The sequence below is a fragment of the Monodelphis domestica genome, chromosome 3, assembly GCF_027887165.1.
Source record: "Monodelphis domestica isolate mMonDom1 chromosome 3, mMonDom1.pri, whole genome shotgun sequence".
Taxonomy (NCBI): domain Eukaryota; kingdom Metazoa; phylum Chordata; class Mammalia; order Didelphimorphia; family Didelphidae; genus Monodelphis; species Monodelphis domestica.
In genome coordinates, this window is record NC_077229.1 from 351,022,475 (window position 1) to 351,044,637 (window position 22,163).

At 33.6% G+C, this 22,163-nt stretch overlaps 1 long non-coding RNA gene across 1 annotated transcript in view; it reads left to right on the forward strand.

The window, feature by feature from the left end:
• The window catches only part of LOC130458462 (uncharacterized), a 58,765-nt gene extending 37,426 nt beyond the window's left edge, over positions 1-21,339 (forward strand). Inside the window, exon 3 of the long non-coding RNA XR_008917779.1 lies at positions 19,997-21,339. This is a non-coding gene — a long non-coding RNA (uncharacterized LOC130458462). The remainder of the gene's footprint in view (positions 1-19,996) is intronic.
• Positions 21,340-22,163: the final 824 nt, after the last annotated feature.

Here is a 22,163-nt window from a genome sequence, read left to right on the forward strand (position 1 = left end):
ACATATCTTTTCTTCTAAGAAATCACTAACATTCTACTTCCCCATTGTCTGAGTAAACTTTTTTTTTTCTTTAAACCTTACCTTCTATCTTAGAATCAATACTTTGTAAGCAGAAGAGCAGTAAGTACTAGGCAGTGGGGGTTAAGTGAAGAGTCTAAAGCTGTATTTGAAACAAGAACCTTCCAGTCTTCAAGCCTGGGTTCTAATCCCCTGAGACATTTAGCTGCCCCCTGTTATTATACTTTTGTAGAAAGTTAATTAGAGGAATCCTTGATTGGCTGAAGTAGGGCTCCTCCCACAATGCTGACCTTGCACTCCAGCCCCTTCCTCCAAGTCAGATCCTTTTCTGTGACCATAGAAAAGCTCCCTATCAGTCTCCATGTGTCCCTCCTACTCAATCATTGGGTCAAAGATGATTGTCAATTGCATGTAAGGAGGAACATCTCATTCTATACATACAATGAAATTTAGTATAGTTCCAGGGTCTCTCTGGAGATTCTTTTCTGTTACTTTCTCTCTTTTGGTCTTCTAGGGGTTTTAAGGTGAAGATGGGGTTTTCTCCCTTCCTTCCCACTCTCAATGACAACGGCAGCTTGCACCTCCAAGGTCGCTGCAAGAAGAACATGCACTTGTTAAGTTTAAGTAGAGTCCCTGGCTGCTGCTGCTGCCCTCTGCTTCTCTCCCTGAGAAAACAACTAGCAGTTTTGAAGAATGGATGTTTCTGAACTTGGTGGCATCAGTACAAGATTGAGAATTTCAGAGTTCCTGAGCCAATATCCCGAAGGAGGTGATTTTCGAAACAGCCAGCTTAAGGAGGAGACATTGTTATCAGCAGTAGGGTTTGGGGATGAAGGGTTCAAAAGCCATGGCATCCAAGGAGATCTGGATCTTATGACTTGCTTTGCTTCATTGCAGCTCTAAAATGACAGTGAAACTCAAATATTTTAGTCCCCCCAAATTGTCTTTACCTTCATCAAGGGAATATAATTGGCACAAGATGCTATTTGCCATGTTATATTTTTTAACTGCTAATATGAGTTTATCAGTCTTTTGAACTTTAAAGTAGTTTCTGTAGTGGAGGAAATCATTCAGAGTGCCATACTAGATCCTGACATAGTACACTATCTGTTTGTTTGTTTTTTTTTTATGCACGTTTTATGGAGACTCTAGAATTGGATCTTAAGCTTAAAGACATAATGATCCCAGGGATGAGAGAAAGTCAAACCCCACTTCAGCATGAACCTTGATCTGTATGAGCTCAGAGCTCATCTCTTGTAGGAGAGGGCTTTGATACTTATTCTTTGATAAATATATAATTTCACAGATGTGAAATATCTGATTCATAATCTAATAACCTTTCCCCTCACCTCAAACTCTGCCCTGATACTTGAGGACGTTAACCTTTCTGTTGATGTCCTCCCCTGGCTTCCAAGTTCATCATCTCCCTCTATTCATACCACCAGCTCCTTTCTTCCTATTCAGTTGTACACAAGGATACTCATATTCTGTTTCTTCTTGCTAACCAGGGAGGAATCAAAATTCTATGGTCTAGATCTCTGAACTCTCCCAGGATTCCTTTCTTTAATTGTTAAAATTTTTTACAGATTATATGTCAATAGAATTTTAAAAAATTTTCTGATATTTCACAATACATGTTGTCCCTTTCCCTTCCATCCCTCACTCATAAGATAGGTAACATCATACAGGTTTTCCATGTGTTATCACACAATGCATATTTCTGTGTTGATCTTAGTGTGAAAGAAGACACATCACATACACTATAGAAAAAAATCATGGAAGAAATAATGTTAAGAATGTTTGGTTTCGTTCTTCATTCAGGCTCCTTCTTTGGCAGTGGATAGCCTTTTTGATCATGATCATTTTGATCATGATAATAGTTATTTCATTCACAGCTGGTCATCATGCATTAGTGCTATTACTCTGTACCATGTCCTTTTGATTCTGATCCACTCACTTGCCATCATTTCATATAAGTCTTTCCAGGATTTTTTGATCATTTTGTTCATCATTTCTTATGACACAATAGAATTTTATTACAATCATATACCATACCTTATTTAACTGTCTGCCAGATGATTGGCATCCCTTCTGTTTCCAATTTTTTCTATCATAAAAAGTTGTTCTAAATATTTTTGTACAAATAGGTCCCTTTCCCCTATTTCTGAATTCTTTGGGATATGGACCAAGAAATGGTATTGCTAGCTCAAAGGGTATGTACTTGATGGCCCTTTGGTCATGGTTCCATCTTCCAGGATTCTTAATGAATTTTGTGTCATAAACCCTTTTTGCAGTCTGTCTGATGCTATGAGCCCTATTCAGAATAATGTTTTTACACACATAAAATAAAATGCATACGATTACTAAGGAAATCAATGATATTCAAATATGGTTATTATTTGAATGTGGTGCAGCACATCTATAATCCCAAAACTAAGAAGGCTGAGGCCAATATATTACTTGGGCTCAGGAGTTTTAAATTACAAGAGGGCTAAAGTCAATCAAGTTACCTCACTATGTACAAAACCAATATTGCAAGCCCCTTTAAGCAGGTATCTACCAGCCAGCCTAAGAAAGTCTAGCCTAGCCCAGATCAAAAATTAAAAAGGTCTAAAAACCTGCCTGTTGATTAGCAGTGTGTTTGAGCTTTTGAGTGTCTATTGTACTTTCAGTCTAGGTGTAATAGAGAAACACATTTTCAAAAAATAGCATAAAAGTATACATATTTTTAAAGTTTATGAACCCCAGGTTAAGAATATATTCTCAGCAGTATTTTTGATCCCCTTCTCCATCATTCCATCTCTTTCTTTTTCTCACTCCTATTGTTAATCTTCAGAATGCTTTCTAATTACCTCATCCTTTTCCCATTTTCCTAGGCTATTCTTTCTACTCTGGCTTAATGTTATTCCATCAATAGAGTTAACCAATTCACAACATCCTCGAGCCTTGAAACTTTTTATTCACTTTTTCATAACATGACTTAAAAAAACTCATAATTAACCTACCATCTACTTTTCTTACCTACTATTTAACTTGCTGAATACTTTGGGGAGAAGGCACACAACTCTGAAAAATGGGTGTGAAAAATAGACTCGAATACAGGACTACAATCCCCATGAGCCTTTGCTCCACTTCCCCAGAATGCCTTGTAATCTCACCTGGGCCGAGATCGAGAAGGGATTTAAGCTCATTCAAGGCTTTTGAGAAGGTCTCTTGGCTTTTTGAACTTCCGTTTTGGAGCAGAGGCGTCTCTTCCATGATGTGAGGTTATTTTGTCTAGGCCTCTGGCCTAGACACATGTTTCTTACTTGTATATTCTTAATCTTTAACCTTTAATAAACCTCTAAAAAATATAATACTCCTTGCAGAGAGAAACTTAATTTCTACCTGCCTCAGTCTCCCCATCTCCCCTAAATTTTAATCTTTACAGTTGGCGACCTAATGGAAAAAAGAACTTTCAGTCTTCTGATTTCTTTTCTGATCTTAAATTCAGTTTTAATATCTAGTACCTAGAAAAAAAAATTTTTTTTGAGCCATATCTCTCTGGCCAAGGTTTTCTACCCTCGCAAAGCTGCTACAGGCTCCGGACCTGCCCCGCCGCTTCCTGCCTGCAACCTGCAGCCCTGATCGTCCTCACCTGGTACCTGGTCCCGGCCTTGCCCACACCTGCAGCCATTCCTGCTCCTGGCCTCTCACCAGCCGCTGCCTGCCTATTTCAGCGCCCCAGACCCACAAGCGTGACCCCAGATCCTTGGAGCAGATCGCTCAGGACTCATTGCGACCAGCTGGTAACAGTATTGGCCACGTGGGTGGAGGGGAGAGACCAGAGGGAAAGGAGACCAGGCAATTTTCCCTTAGGCTAAGCCTCCACGTGGCTGGGGGTATTGGCCACAGGTTGATCAGAGGGGAAAGAGAGAAAAGACTAGAGAGAAGAAACAGACTTTTCAAACAGAAACTTAATAGCAATGGGCTGTTTAAAAGGATTTTTGACTCTTCTGGCAATTTCATTGATTTTGTCTGCCTGTCTGGGAGCAGACTCAGCCCAAAGATTCAACTTTAACTTTGGGGAGGAAAATGGGTGGCCCAGCGAACTGGAAGCCAGGCCCAGAGACGGGAGGTCTCTAGTTAAAATCTGGCCTCCGATGCTTCCCAGCTATGGGGCCCTGGACGGATCCCTTGAACCCCTTAGCCTAGCCTTTACTACTCTACCTTCGGACAATAGACATTTAAATGGATAATTAAAAACAAACAAACAAAAAAACCCCAAGGGACTTTGAAAAGACTAAAGGCTATATTCTAAGGCATTTCAGACTCCAATGGTTTATAAAAAAATCTCTGTATTCTATTGCATTGTTTTGTTTAAGATATAACTTTGTGATTTTAAGTTCATATATTACTGGATTGAATATTATTCTGTGAACTGAAGGTTGATTGAATTTATTTTGAATGTACTGAGTTTTAAAATTCTGTTGTTTTTCCCCTATAACTGTGTTGAACAAATATTATTGTGAATAAGCCCATATATGAAAAAACAACCTTTTTCTATTTTGCTGAGGATAGATGGACTTCAGAACTGGTTATAATTGTATTAACAACCTTTGGAAAATTTAATGTGCTAAATACCTCAAATGATTTGATTTTAAGGGTTTTTTAAATATGATTTTTGGAATTTTTTTTAACAGTCTGGTTATTTTTGCCTGCCCCTACCACGAGGTAAGGCCCATTCTAGTAGCTGAAGTGAAATGTACTTTATAACCCCCAACCTTCCCACATGTGAATGGAAGTTGGGCAGTTAATCTCAGGGCATTTGTATCCCTATAAGCCTCCAAGAAAAAGGAGCACCCATTTATTTATGCTCTTCAGCTCACTATTTTACTTCCACCAGAATGATATATAGATTTCTTGATTATGTTCTTAACCCAAGATGAGTTTTACTTTGTTTAAAAAATATGTTTAAATACCAAGGTTGAAGGATTGCTATGTTTGTAAAAATTGTGACAAATGTCCATCAATTCATAGGTTTTAAAAATGTCATACAGCAACTTATGTGAAATATGAAAGTGTGTTTGTTTGCTATTGTAATTAATTGGGCTATTGAGAATTTGGGGGATTTTGATATCTACATATTTGTACTACTGTATTTTTAAAAATGAAAAATTGTTAACCTTGTTCAATTCATTTGCCTTCTACTCACAGTGATCATGGCCAGATACAAAGAGGAAATGGATCTCATTTTTTGGTGAGAAAGCCTTGTATTTTATATTTTCTTAACTGACACAGAGTGTCAATGGTTATAAGCTATATTTTTGAATTTTTTAAAGCTCTTTTATTAATATATATTTCTTGCATGTGCAATATACTTTTTCAGTTTTTTTATTATTTTTCTCTCCTTTTTATATTTGAAGCACATGTCACCAGTATTAAGATTTTCTTTAACCTTTTGATTTTTAAGTTTAAGATACATTTGCTAATACATGCCCTGATAAGGCTTGTGACTATAAAAATGATGCCACTAATTATTTAAATAAATTATGGGACTTTGCTTAATGATTCTGTCTGATTCCAGGACAAGATATACACAAAAGAGCCACTGCATAGTGCCAATAGAGCATAAGGTCAAAGAGACCAACCAATCCTGGTGAAATTGATGTCACTTTGAGCCTAGACAAAGAGGACTTGAATGTGTTTGGGGTTCGAGGTTGCGGCTGTTTAACATGTGTTAAAAGAAGGTCTTCCTTGTTCCACATTCTACCAAGTACCTCAAACTTGGATCCCGGAACCTTGGCTTATATGCTCTGGTCCCCTTTTCTGCCTCTCATAGTGTGGTACCTTTCTGTAGTCCTGGCTACTGACTGGGTAAATGCATCATTGCTTAGATCATTTTAATTGGGCCCTGATTGAAGGACCTGTTATAGATTTATTTTTCTTCTACTTGGAATTTTTACACATAAGACTTTGATAGTCTATATTTTCATCCAGAAATTTTTCTTTTCTTTTGGATTTTCTGATGTCTTTTTTAATATCTCTTGCCAATTGATTCATATACCTCATACCTCAGCCATGCATCCCTAACTGATTCTGAATCTTTCAATCACCCACAACACGGGGGAATGTTAAAAAATATCATTATTTAAATTGCAAAGTTTAAATTCCTTTTGAGAAGAATTTTAGGTGAAGAAGATGCTGCCTCTCTGAATCCAGAACTGAACTGTTGGAGAAGCCACCATGAAGAAGCCTCCAGACCACAAGTTGCACAAAATTGAACTTTGGGTGTGGTTGATTGAACATTTATTTGTATGTATACTTTTATGCCAAAGGGGACTGCCCCCTAACGGCTTTTTGTCAATGTGTTCAGAAATTATTGGTTTTATTCTTTTTTCTCTTATCCTCACACTATTGTAATCTTTTAAGTTGATTTTGTTTTCATGATCCTTTGGAAAAAAATTAATTTTTTTGCAAATGATCACATGGGGGAATGTGAAAAATAGACTCGAATACAGGACTACAATCCCCATGAGCCTTTGCTCCACTTCCCCAGAATGCCTTGTAATCTCACCTGGGCCGAGATCGAGAAGGGATTTAAGCTCATTCAAGGCTTTTGAGAAGGTCTCTTGGCTTTTTGAACTTCCGTTTTGGAGCAGAGGCGTCTCTTCCATGATGTGAGGTTATTTTGTCTAGGCCTCTGGCCTAGACACATGTTTCTTACTTGTATATTCTTAATCTTTAACCTTTAATAAACCTCTAAAAAATATAATACTCCTTGCAGAGAGAAACTAATTTCTACCTGCCTCAGTCTCCCCATCTCCCCTAAATTTTAATCTTTACATGGGTCTAATACACATTTCTGTTTATCTAATCTTACTGGACCCTTATAGCTGCAAGTCAATCTTCCTTATCAATACTCCCATAATATGTTTTGCATATCTTCTTTTTCTCATCACTCTACCGACTTGCATTAGTAAATGACAATGCCCCATATATTACTAATGAAATGAAAGCCAACAGTTCAGAACTCTCTTCTACCAAAGTCATGTTTTAAATCCTCTAAGTGCCATCTCTCATTCCTTTCTCCATTGCTCTCTCCTCTGAGGAAGAGGTTGCCTTCTGCTTTACTAAAGCCAAATCCTTTAGGCAGGCCCATAATCAAACTACCTCCTATCTTCTAGAAGAACCTGACCTTTAATCATTCCCCTTCTCTGTCAAAACTTGAATCTTTATTTGTTAAACACCAGTTCTCTTCTTCCTCCAAACTTATCTAGATATCCCCCATCTGAAACTAGGCAGGAGTACATTCCAGGACATGGGAGCCAGTCTGTATAATCATAAATAACAGAAGACTGACCACTTGGTAATTATTTGCCTTTTTAATTTCAGTTGATTGGTTAGTTGGTAGATTTTCTATTTGTTAAGAGATCAAGCAAATTCCAGTTTTGTTTTGTTTTTTAATATGTGTTTCTTTTCAATATCCTACCTCCATTTTAGAATTATTTGTGTCAAATAGATATTAAACTTTTGAGCATTCCATTTGCATTTGACCTATCTTGAAATATATTTTCCAAAACATTTTTCATCATCTATATTTATCACCCTCTCGATGAAGATACAAAATATAAAAGGTGAGATGTCTTGAACATAATAGATGTTTAATACATTTGTAAAGTCACTGGACATATTCTGTCCAGTGACTATATCTATATCTATATCTATATCTATATATCTCTATCTCTTTCTCTATATCTATAAAGTCAGTGGAAGGTCTTGCCAAATTTTCCAGGGTTTTTTTTTTCTATTTTTTTCAGCCCTTGCAATAGATTCTGGTGAATATGTCGCAATTATATCATAACTTAGAAGATCATGGGAAAATTGACATTATAAGTCCTTAAGTACTTACCTTGAAGAAGGTTATTTCTTGGTATAAAGTAGTAATTAGAGGAAAATGTTATTTATTTTCTTTGAAAAATTTTATTCTGTTTTCATGTTCCCAAATATAGCACATTATAGAAGTCTAAGAAATGAGTTACTTTATTTTAATACTTTGAATTCTGTGTTTTGGGTTGTCCAAAAATGAAAATATGAATTGAAAGAGTCTGATAATCAGAATATCTGACTCAGCTTTCATTGTGCTTTCTATGAGTGTGCTTCAGTTTCTATAAATCAGGCTGTTCTTAACCAACTGGGGTGGGGGGGAGAAAAAAGATGGGGAAGTGGGGCTATTGTATACAAGAAACCTCTTCATCTTTGACACAGGCTCTGGAAAGTTTTTCAGAACCAGGATGAGATCTAATTTTAGGGGGCTGATTTTTTTGCATTGCATGAAGCCCTGGCAGAGCAAGTGAGTGTCAGCTCTTGAAGTGATCCATACCCCTTTGTTGGTTTCTATTGAAGGACTTTTGTGTCAGGGAAAGGCCCTCAGTGAGGAAGCATTTAAGCAACCCAAGTCTACATGTGGGCTTGGTATGCAAAGAAATAAGGACAAGACTGGAGAATCCACATTAATTTTAGGAAGTTATTTGGAATCATTGCCATGCTTCTTGCTCCACTGGGTTCCATATAGATTTCCATTAATTCTCCTGACATGATCACAAGCCTTCAGCTATCTTCTCCTTCTGTCCTATTTCACTCTCTTCTCATTATTCCTTCCATTATTGCTCTTAAACCTCCATTTGGAGGAAGGTTCTAGGATAGTCAGTAGATTGATAAACTTCACCTCCTTGTCATTACTTTTCCTTCTCTCCCTCACTTTTTAGTTCTCTAATTTACTGTGTTCTGTAATAAAGAGTAAACTGATTGGAAACTACTACTGCTTGAAATGGAAAACCTCTCTCTCTTCATGTCTCTATCACACTTCCCCATTTGAATATAAGCACCTTGTATGCAAAGTTTGCCCATCTTTTTACTTATATTCATACACTAAGTACCTACTGCAGTACCTGGCACATAGTAAGAGCTTAATAAATCCCTGCTAACTTGCTGACTTGAACACAGATGAAACACATCTGAAGCCTCATAAGGATTTTAACTGGATTAAATTGAAGGAGAGGTCAGAGATAAAAAGAAAGTGATCATAGACTCCATGAATATGATAATAAATGATGATATAATAATAAATCCTATGACAATAATTTTCTCAAATATAAGACATCAAATACCACACTTATATATACAAACATTTGTTCACCCCTGCCAAGAATTAATCACAATGAAGATGTATTAAAATTCAATAAGTAACACGGATTTGAAAATAACTACTAATGATAGATTTTATTTTGAGATAAGTAATGACATGGCAGGAATAAGAACAAATATGAATCCTGACCAAAGTAAAAAAAATGGCAATTAGTTTCAAAATATAATTTTAGCTATCCTATAAAATTGGGGGAGATGGAAAAAGAAATTGAGGAATAACTATGCACTGCAGATAAAGATATTTGGCAATTATAAAGGAAGATGTCTGCATGAGGAGAGAAAAAATGCTTCACATTTTCACTCCAAAACATGGACATTTGTCTGGCATATAAATAGATATTTTAGAAGCCTGTGCAACTTGGCTAGAACTGAAGAAATATGAGAAATCTCCTGAGAGAACCCTGTCCCCTTGAGATTTCCTATTTGATTTTCATATCAAAGAGATTTGGCTCAGTATTCTGTTGCTGAGCCAGCTGGGCCAAATTGAATATCCAAACATCTTTAATTTCTCCCATCAAAAGCTGAATTCTTCTGGATGGATGTCACAAAATGGCAATAATATTATCATTGAAAATTCTATCCATCTATTTTTCTGTACTCACAATTCATGCTTCAATTAATCACATTCTTATTTGTCACACATTCTTTGAATCAGAGTATTAAATGTAAAAGGATTCTAAATGTTATAAAGTCTAACCCTATCATTTTACAAATGAGGGAACTGAGGCCTTTGAGGAAATAATCACAACCATGCACACACATATGGCACTACAAGGTTTTAAAAATGTTTTACATATATATAATCTCATTTGCTTTTATTTGTCTATTCTGTACTTCATTAAACACAAATATAGACATATATACACATACACAAATACATATATATGTATGCATGTATATAGTTGAGCAGAAAAAAAGAATTGTACGTGGAATTGTCATTTTATGCTTTTTAAAACAAGATTATATTTTAAAATATGTGAGTGAAAAGTTCCTTGCAAAACTGTTTTGTTTATATTTTTCCTGTGATTCCTTCTAATCACTTCTTATTTGAACCTTCCAGTATTATCTTTATTTCACATATAAGGGAACTAAGGCTTGATTAAGCCCATTCTCTTGTTTTGGGGTTACCTCTGGAAACTGAAATTAAGTTGTTGCCAATAGACATGATTAAGGAGGAATTTTAGTATACCAGTTTTAATAATTGTAGTACTATATAATGTCTTACTAACAAAATGATGACTCACAAGGGAGAAATTTTTTTAAAATACTCTGCATATTATCAAGCACCTTGTATTATTCAGGGTTCCAGATGGTACTGAATTCTAGGCAGTAATCAAAGAAAACTCTTTATGGAGTAATGACATTCTTTGACGGGCTTCTGTTTATACCATAAAGTTAAATCCTAAAACAAAATATGATCACATCCTGATACTAGAAGGAGATAGACAAGTTGCAGTTCATTAAAAGAATTGTACTGAAATATAAATGAGATTTAAAGGAAAGTTAGCATTTGTACTTTGAAAAAATATGAAAAATCATAGGAAACACTGAGAAAAAGTCTAGGTAAATCCAGTGGGTTTTAGTATATTTTGCAGCAGTATCTTCTATCTTTGAACATCCACACTGGCCCTTGGAACATATTTTTGATTTTTTCTTCAAAAGAAGATGGTATCCTATTAACTGGTGTACACTGATGAAAAATAATAATAATAAAGTATTGACTATAGTTTGCTGATGGAAACAAACATTAAGAGAAATGTGGCATTAAAAATATGGCAAAAAAATGTAATGCACTTGAATCATTGTAAGTTTCAACTCTCTGCCAAAGAGCTGTAACTTAGGAGTGTTCTCCTTTTACTTTGTTTGCAGTATGTTACAAGAGGCATTAATGGAGCTCTGAACCATGTGTTTCAGGGTACTAGTTGGGTTGAGAATAGGGTTTTTGTTGTTTTTATTATTGTTTGTTTAGCCATTATTTTTTATTCATTGAATTTATTTCCAAAAGTCTCAGGCCCTCTGTCTCCTTCCCATGCCATAGAAGATATCAACTGGCAAAGTGATATGTATATATAGATTAAAATTTTTGTGTTTCTGTTTTTCAGTTCATTCTCTCAATTGAACATTCACAAGTTATTCCTCAAATATTGAACATTTAGCTGTATATAATGATCTCTTAGTTCTACTTGCTTCATTTTTCATGATCTCAGGTAGTTCTTTCCAATTTTTAAAAAATGAATCCACTCACTATTTCTTATAGTGCAGTATCATAATCATATACTATAATCTTTTTTAGCCCATCTCCAAGTGATGGCTTATTCCCTCAGTTTCCAGTTCCATGCAACTACAAAGAGAATTGCTACACATATTTTGCATCATATCAGTTCTTTTCTTTTTTCCCTGATCTTATAGTTTTATAGCTCTTTGAGTATAATTACAAATTGCTTTCTAAAATGATTGGATCAATTCACAATTCCATCAACAGTGTAATAGTGCCCTCATTTTTGTACATTCTTTCCATCATTTTTTTTTATTTTACCCTTTGTCATTTCAGCCAATATAAAGGGTCTGAAGTGTTATATCAGAACTGTTTTGGCTTATATTTCTCAAATCAGTAGTCATTTAGAGGTTTTCTTATAGATGTAATATAAGAATCACTAGGATATTTAAGGTAAGACAAGTGCTGGAGCGGTGACACGAGGAAATAGGTTAGAGGAGAAGCTGAGATTCTCACTCCTTCCCCCCACCCTACTTCTGTCTGTCTCTCTCTCAGTTGGTCCTAACAGTTCTTCTCAGATGGTAAGTTAACAACAGCTTTCAAAAGATTAATTTCACACTATAGCACTTTCTAAAAGGGATTTATTTTAAAGAAGGAAAGTTATGGAGTTGGGATAGGGCAGAGGGAATTTATGGTCTTCTTAATCTACTATGAAATTCAATACAAGGAAGTAAATTTGATTTGTCTCTGAGGGAATATTGCTGATAGATTGAAAAGGATCTTCAGAGCTATGCCCCAATCTTTTCAATGTTAAGTCACTAGCCAGGAATCCAGAGCAGTTGCCTGCTACCTCCTTCTCCACAGTTCAAGAGAGAAGAAGTAACCAGTTTCAGATGTTGACTTTCTTAACTGTCTCCCTGAGGAGATTCTTCTTTTGAATCTTCTTTCCTTCTCACCTTGATTGACAGATCCTTCAAGCTTCCATTTCCTTGCATTTGCTTGCCAATATCACTGATGTAATCTCTTCCTTACATATGCCTGTAAATGACTTTTATTTCTTCATCTGAAAAGTGTCTGTTCATATATTTTGACCATCTATCAATAGGGAGTTGGCTTTTATTCCCATAAATTTGAGAAAGTTCTTTATAAATTTTAGATATGAAGCCTCTATGTGAAAGAATGAAAAATTTCCCCATTTTTTGGCTCTCCTTCAATTTTTTTTTTGTTTCTACAAAATCTTTTCAATTTAATGTACTCAGAATTATCCATTTTACATCTCACTGCATCTGACAATGACCTCCATATTTTTTATACTCATAAGTTTCATTCTCACCCATAAATAGAATTGGTAATATGTTTCCTGTTCTAATTTCTTTATATCTCCTTATATGTCTAGATAATGTTTGCATTTTAAACTTATCTTAGTGAATCATGTAAGATATTAGTCTGCATTGAGTTTCTGTCAAACTACCCTCTAGTTGTCTCAGCATTTTTTACCCAGTAGTTATTTCTTATCCAAGTAGCTTTGTCAAATATAAGGTTACTATAATCTTTTACTACAGTTGTATGTCTGTTCGGTTATGCTTATTTACCTTTCTGTTTCTTAGCCAGTTCAGGATAGTATTGATAGTTACTGTTTTATAATAGTTTAAATTCAAGTACTGCTAAGCTTCCTTTCCTTACATTTTTCATTAATTCTTTTGATATTCTTGATCCTTTGTTCTTTCAAGTTAATTTTGTCATCATTTTTTTCTAGCTGAATAAGATGTTTGTTGGTAATTTGATTGGTATGGCATTGAACATGTGGAATAATGTAGGTAGGATTATAATTTTAATTATATTGGCTTTTCCCATCCATAAAAAAATAATGTTTCTCTTATTATTTAGGTTTTACTTTATTTTCATGAAAATATTTTATAATTATTCTCATGCAGTCCCTGGGTGTGATTGGTTGATATGCTCCCAGATATTTGATCCTATCTGTGGTTAATTGAAGTTTCTCTTTTTATCTCTTCTTACATGACTTAATTAGTGATATATAAAAATGCTGATGATTTAGTGGGTTTATTTTATACAATGCTACTTTACTAAAATTACTGATGGTTTTAATTAACTTTTTAGTTGAATCAATAGTATTTTCTACATCTACCATCATAGTGTTTGAAAAAAAAAAGAGTTCTATTACTTGCTAATTCTGATTTTTTCTATTTCTTTTTCTTCTTTTATTGCTTTTGCTAGCTTTTATAATAGCATATGAAATAATGTTGGTGATAATGAACATCCTTATATCCCTCCTGGTCATATTGGGAAGGCTTCTAGCTTCACCCTGTTACAAATAAAACTGGTTGATGGTTTTAGATAGCTATTTCATAACATTTTAAAGAATATTTCATTAATACCTATCCTTTCTAGTATTTTCAGTAGGAATGAATATTGTATTTTATCAAAGACTTTTGATAAAATTGATCAAATCATATGATTTTTGCCACTTTTGTTATTAACATGATCAATTATCTGATAGTTTTCCTCATATTATATCCTCCCTGCATTCCTGGAATGAACTTTTTCTGATATATTGTTGGAGTCTCCTTTCTAGTATTTTCTTTAGGGTTTTTGTATCAATATTCATTAATGAAGTTGGCCTATAATCTTTTTACTCCCTTTGATTTATATATATCAGTACCATATTTCTTTCATAAAAGAAGTTTGGTAAACTCCTTTAACTATTATTTCAAATTATTTAATATTAGAATTAGTTGATTTTTAAATGACTAGTAGAATTCACTTTTGATTCTCTGATCTTGGTGCTTTTTAAAAAAAAGAAGTCCATTTATTGCCTGTTCAATTTCTTTTTCTAAAAGAAAAAAAGTTATTAAACATTCTATTTCTTCCTCTTAGAGTATAGGTAGTTTATTTATTTTGGGGAGATAAGTAGTCATCCATTTCATTTATATTGTCACTTTTGTTGGCATATAATTGAGCAAAATAACTCTCAATAACTGCGTTAATTTCATCCTTATTGTAGATATATTCACCCTTTTTCTCTTTATGCTAGGGATTTGTTTTTTTTTCTCTCTTTTTAAAATCATGGTAATTATGTTGATTTTTTCAATGGCTTTCCTACAGTCTATTTTATTGAGCTCATCTTTAAAATTTAAGATTTTTAATTTGGTGTTTGGGGATTTTTAATTTATTCTTTTTTCTATTTTTAAAATTGCATTCCCAATTATTTGATCTATTTTCTCTAGTTTATTAATTTAAGCATTTAGAAATGTATATTTTTCTCTAATTCTTGATTTTGCTATATCCCTGAGATTTTTGTATGTTATCTCACTATTCAAATTTTTCTTTTTAAAAAGCTGGGCTAAAATGATACAATTTTGTTGATGAATGATTCCTTACAAAGCAAAAGAGAGAGTGAAAATCTCATAGTCTTCTAGGGAAGTAGAATCCTTCCATTTCCTAGCAAAGTGTCTAGTATTTAGCAAATTCTTAGTAAATTCTTTGTGACTGGTTAGATAATTCTTTTCTGTGATACAGCATTATTATTAAACTTAATTTGTTGTTTTTTAAAGTTCATTAACAGCCTTTGCTCATTTTGAGCTTTAATTGGTCCTAAATCATTCTTATTGGGCTATGTCAAACTTTCATATTTGTTCTCTTTTTCCTACCTTACTTTCATCTTTAATAGGTGTCTTTTCCAAACCTTTGTACCCATATCATTGTTTTGATAGTTAGGTCCCCTTCTTCTTCCTTATTGAAATGCTTCTATTTGTAATATTTGTTACCATTAATGAGAGATTTCCTATACTCCAGCTCACTGACCCTGAAGAAAAACTGGTAATAACAAGTATTTACTGATAACCTTGGATTTGCATGACTTCAGGTCAAGGACCTAAGCTGTCTTAGGTACTTACTACTCCTTTTCTTTTTAAATTATTTATAATAATAATTTGTTGTGAGGCTTCCTTAATTTTCTTATCAAGGCTTCTATTAAGCTTGGACTTCTAGAGCCAGTTCACAGTCAGCAACCAGTTAACGAGATGCCTTATCACACCAAGGAAGATAACGGCTGTGAAACTTCTGTTTTGCAGCATCCAAAATACTGCATCATGTGTACATCAACTTTACTATCCATGTTATTGGTGGAATTAAAACTGTATGCAGTCTACCAAAGATGTAAAATTAGTAATTTACTTGTACCAAAAACATGAATAATGCTATTCTTCAGCCCCATGTTGAGTTTTACCTCATGTATACATCTTTATGCATTAGTTGACATCTTGATTAATTGATGGATAGCTATTTTTATAAAAGGAGACATAAGCATGATTGTTTTATGTAGAATACAATAAACAACTATGCCATATAATGAGGAAGAATGGATTTGTTAACTTTCATGTTTTAGTGCATAGCAACTTGCTGTAACTTTGACAGTTTTTTGGAAGCAATAATAGCTAGAATACATTTAACAGTTAATAGTTTACAAAATACTTTCCCATAGTACACAGAGCCATTCATGAGGATTCCAGCATGTAATCCAGAAAAAAAAATTGTCATATCTTTATTATTTTTCTCTCCTAATCCCTGTCTCTACCCTCTTCTTTATTTTTATTCTCCCCTTGTTTCTCTATGCATATTCCAATCCTTATCATTATTCTGAATCCTTATTATTCTTTTTTCTATTCTCATCTTGATATCTCTCTTTCACCCTATTCATCTTTATTCCACTCTCTATCTCTATTTCCATCTCTTTCTCTGTCTTTATCTCTATTCTCATCTCTGTATTTCTACCATCTCTATATCTCTCTTTTTGTTTCCACGTCCAACTGCATCTCTATCCCTCTCCACATAAATATAAATATATTGCTATAAAAATCATCCCCAGGAATTTGGGAATCAATTTGATGACTTTCTACTCAGCAAATTCTGGGAGTTTGAACATTTGTCCAGTAACTGAGAATAGTGGTGGGATAAATCTCATGCAATAAAATTCACATAACTTTCTTTGAGAGCCATGTCTAGGAATATAATGCTTGTGGGCTTTCAGATAAATTTCTAGTTCAGTATAAACTTATAAATGTATCAAAATGTCTTCTATTAAATAGAAAATATAGTTTTAACCATAACTTTTAAGGCTCCCCACAAAGAATATTGAACTAGATTAGAAATCAGTATCTTTTCTACAGCCCAATTTAGTTTATTTGACAAGAAGTTCTATCACCTATCTATCAATTTCAATCCATTTCAATGAGGATGAAAAGAGAAAGGGGGAAGAGGAAAGGAGATCCTGAATTGAATCCAAATGGCAGGTCAAAGAAAAAGAAATAGACAGACATACAGAGACAGAAGGGCAAAGCAAGAGACAAAGACACTCAGAGACATAGAAACAGATATGAAGAGAGATAAAGACTTAGAGACAGAAAGACAAAGAAAGGTAGAGAAAGAGATAGACAAAGAGAGATACTGAGAGACAGAATGGCACAAACACACACACAGATAGGCAGACAGTGAAACAGACAAAGACAGAGTCAGAGGCTTATTGATAAAGAGACACAGAGCATTGAGAAATTCAAGACAGAAACAGACAGGGAGAAATAGAAAGACAGACAGAAAATAAGTAAAAGATTAATGTGGCCCTGTAGAAAGCCAGAAATTGGGGAAAAAATTAGAAGTTCTTTCTTTATATGCCTCCTTACTGTTTTCAATCTAGTCAGGTCACAACCAAATAATCTTCCACCTTATTAGCTTTTCTAATGTCAGCCTCTCTGCTCCCCCTGAAGATTTGCTGAAAAAGTCTCACTTTCTAATCTCATTGCCTGATCTTTCAGTTTGCGGAGATGCTGCCTCCCTTTGGAAAAAACTAGAATAATTTGAATACAAACGTTTTCATACTATTGTGGAAAACTGTTGCTTCTATGTAGTCAGTTATGTGACCTAGTGCTTCTCTCTTTTTTTCTGAGGTTTTTTCTTCCAGGAATTGGGATGTGACTAACCTCTAAGAGAAGGCAATTACAACTATAAGGATTTCCACTCAAGTGGATCTAATATAGTTATATATGGATCAATAATGCCAATATCTTCAAATTGTGAAGCAGACAGATCCCTGAGAGCATGTATATGTATTTGTACATATAAATATATGTAGATCTTCATGTTTGTATATAATTTCTAACATATACAGAAATTATTTACATACATAACAACTATGATTTCATTGAAAAAGTAATTCCCTTGGTGGAAATTTCTTTCACCAATGCACATAAGCAATTTATCTATAATTTATACTACTGTCAAGGCCACTGAGATGTTAAAATGATTTTTTTCTTTTGTCTGACATTTAGAGAGTCCTGAAATCAAGTCTTCTTGACTTCAAGATCATTCTCCATCCAATATCTCCTAATGATTCTATGAGAATACACACATATTAAATAAGTATATGCAAGTATAATTCAATAATGACACATTTAATATTGGGGATATCTCTCCAAAAGGTCCTACAAATAATAAAATATGTGAAAATTCTTGACAAAATTTTAAGGGGGCCTTCGCATGTCTTTAAACTACCTTGTCTTCTTTAGGAATTCTGCATTAACTTTCTTCTACAAGAAAAAAAAATTGAAGGTAGATTCTTCAATTTGAAGATAGCAAAGTGATTTAAGGAGCTCATGCCAAGATCAATCTACCTAAAACATATGCATTTATTCTTCTTTTAGTTAAGTCAAGAATCAGATCACCTTCTCAGTTACAACTGACAGAGGTGAAGTAAAGGAGTGCAGACTCTACCACAAAACACACCAACCAATCAAATTGAGAGATTGTGACTGAGAAAAGTAATTCCTCAAAGTTATTGCATCAGTGGAAGACAAGGAGATATTATATTTTTGTATAAGCCTTACCATGACTCATAAACTATTTTCTTCCTGGTTGAAAGAAACTTACTTATGCCTCAAAGTCAAAATGTGAATAAAAGAAAAAAAAAACCTTTGGTTTTCTTTTGATAAATCAAGAAAAAATGGACACTTCCTGCTTACATCAATGTATATAGAGGAAAGGGGGATTGCTTTTTATTATTATTTTTTTTAAAAGGAAGATTTTGATTACTGAGTTTAGGAACAAAATTTGTCCTGAAGTTGTGTCCAATGCCAATCAGATGAATGTTGAAAAGCTCAAATAAAACCTACACATCCCTAACTACTCAGACAAGAAGACAAAATGCAGAAATTTTTATTGTATGTTTATAACATAATATAAAAGATAGATATACAGGCTAAAATTAAATGTTTATGGTATAAGCATGCTTAATATGGTCATATTAAATATAATTTATGTTTTATAAGAGATAAACCTATTAATTGAAGATATATTCAGACTTTGGCCTAAATCAATTCCATCAATGGAGCCTTAGGTTGTTTTATTTTTGTTTTGATGAAAACCACAGGGAAAAGAAAGGCCTTTTTAGTCAGAACATTTGAACATATAATTTTAATGTAGAAAATAAGCAAAATGTTGTGTCCTTTAAAGAATTCTCTAGAAACAAGAGTAAAGAATAAAACCTAGACCATCAAAAACTAGTTACTAAATACTGTCCTATAGTTTTTCTTTACCATTTTTATTGACAAAAGTATAATAAAATGCCAGATAATAGGAAATGAAATTCACTGGACTAGAAAAATAAAAGCTATCCATAGATACATTATAATAATAAAAAAGAATGATGTTTATAAGCGGAGAGATCTTAAATGTTCTTGTAGTGCAAAATGACCATTTTATAACACTATTTAAAAAGCAGACACTGACATCAGAAGTTCAAATGAAGACATTAGAGACTGAAGAGTAAAAGAAATTGAAATATGAGAAAATTAATTAGAAAACCTCAAGGAGAAGAAACAAATACAATTGAAGGCAATTAAATATATGTAGAAATTAATTCAGAAATCAATAGAGGACTCAAAGATTAAAACATGTTTTATTTGACTTATTTTTTAAAATACTCCCACCTGAATAATAAAGGAAACCAGAGGATATCTAATGTAAACCATAGCTAAAAATAAATAAATAAAAGAATGTCTCCAGAAAATACACAGCAAGTGATAATCTAGTCTTCACCTGCAGACCTCCTATAATGAAGGACCTACTTATGAGGTAGCAGTTCCTCCTTCTTTTGAGATAGCCCTACTTGGGAAGTTTTCCTGTAATCAGGCAAAATCTGCCTCTTTGAAATCCATCTGTCTCATCACTTTTTTCCCTCTGAGACTAAATATAACAAATCGAATTCCTCTTTTAATTCATGGCACTTCAAACTCTTGAGAATAGTTATCCTGACCTTCACCAAGACCACAATATTGAAGCTTATCTTTTCAAGGAGAAAACATTCTTCCCAAGCCTTCAGTTATCATACGTGCACAACTGTTTAAATACATACCTGCACATGTATGTGATATGTAAATATCTGTCTATATCTGTATATGTCTATTTTTATGTATTTATTACTATATCTATGCCTATCTATTCATGTCTATTTATAGCTCTGACTCTTTTTATCTATTCCTCTATCCATTTATTTACCTCTTCTAGAATAATGGTTCCTGTGCTAAGCACCATAGTTCATGAAGGACATAGTTGAGAGTGCCTAGAGGAGGGAAACCAGGATGATAAAGGGCCTAGAGTCCATGTTACTTGAAGATCATTTGAAGGAACTGGAACTGTTTAAGCTGGAGAAGAAATAATTTATCCAGGAGGACCATAATAGTTCCCTTCCAGCATTTGAAAGGCTGTCATATGAAGGTAAAAGACTTTATTTTTTTTTTTCTGTTTGACCCTACAAAGCAGAACTAGGAGTAATGATTGGGTGTGTGCCCCATGTATCCCCCATCTTCTCTGTCTCTTGTTCTTCATATCTCTCAGGTTACAGCTAAAAGCCTACCTTTATCAAGAAGAATTAGTATTTTATTTCCAAAGTTAATGCAATGCAACTGATATATATATATGGAATTTGTCTACAATGATTGCTTGTTGCTTCTCTCATATTGGAAACAGGGATCATTTTATTGTTTTGGTTGGTTTTACCTTTCTTTGTATCTCTAATACTTAGCACACAGAACCTGGAATGAAACAGTTGATTGATTAGTGTTTCTTGATTTAATTTTGACTTGACTTGATGAGTGGAATTTGAATAGGGGCAAAATTAGACTTTTAAATGTTTCTAACAAAGAGTTATCTAAAATTAGAATGGACTGCCTCAAGAGAAGGAGCTTCCCAGTCCTTACAGATCTCCAAGCAGAGGCTAGGGTTTATGGTTCATGGGTTATATTTATCAACATCTTTCCTAAAATGCAGTACTGAACATAATGTCTTAAATCTGATTTTACCAGGTTGTATTCAGTGACAATTACCTCCATTAAAACAACATAACTTGGGATAAATTTTCTTGACTTCCATATCAGTTTTTTGATTTATGTTGAAGCCATACTTCTGCTATTTTGTATGTGGGAAGACAATTTTTTTTAAACTCAGCCTTTTCATTTGACCTTATTAAATTTCATCCTATCAAAATTAAGCCCAATATTACAATCTCTTAATGTCTCTTTGAAACTTATCTCTAGATCGAGTAAGTGTTTTTCTCTGCTTTGTGCCACTTACAAATGTGATATGTTCATCATTGCTTTTCAAGTCACTGGAAAACGTTTTGTACGTACATTTCATATGTAGCATTTTCTAGGTCACTGATAAAGATATTTCACATCAATGGGCTGAGGAGATATCCTTGGGGCACTCTAACTAATGTCTGCTGATAATCTGATATAACAGTATCTAGTGCTCATCATTATGTCAAAAATTTACCAAACTCATCATGTCCAATTATACTGTGATTGAGCCCATATCTCCAAATATTTTCTTGGGTAATATATCTATATCTATATCTATATAAAATTTTACTAATGTTTTCTGTTTCTTTAGTCACCATAGTATAGTATTTATCACTTCTGCTCCCCAAGAGCTATACCATAGGACAAATTATATTTTTAGAGAAAAAATATTAGCCCCATTATTCAGTACTTTGAAAAAGTCCAAAAACATTCATGACCCCCACCTTCACAAAGGGGTAAGTTGGGGCTGTCTTCTCATACCTCTTAATTTGAGTCTCATTTGTTATTTGTAATTATACTATATTTAGTTTTTGGTTTTTTTGCACATAACTGTTTTTAACATTTACATTGTTGTAGGCAATTATATATTTTGCCTTGCTCAGCTTAATTCATTTTGCGTCATTTCATATAGATCTTTCCATGCTTCTCTCTATTAGTTTTCATATTATTTGCATAATTCCAAATTGTTTCCAAAATGGTGGAACCATTTCAAAATTCCAACTACAATGTATTAGCATGCCTGTCTTCACAACTTCTCCAACAGTGATTGCTTCCAGTTTTTTTTTTTTTAATTTGCATGATAGGAGATAAAACCAAATTTGTTTTAATTTGTATTTCTCTTATTAATGATTTGAAGAATTTTAATGAGTGAATATTTTGCATTTCTTAGAATTGTTCATTCATATTTTTGTCTATTTATCTAGTATAGAATGACTATTTAGTCTTTTGTACATTTATATATATATATATACATATATATATATCTTTCATCTAAAAAACTTGTGATAGGAATTTGATGCAAAGAATTTTTCTCATTCAACATTTCTATTTTTAGTCCAAATCCATTAATATTATCTGTATAATAAACTTTTCAG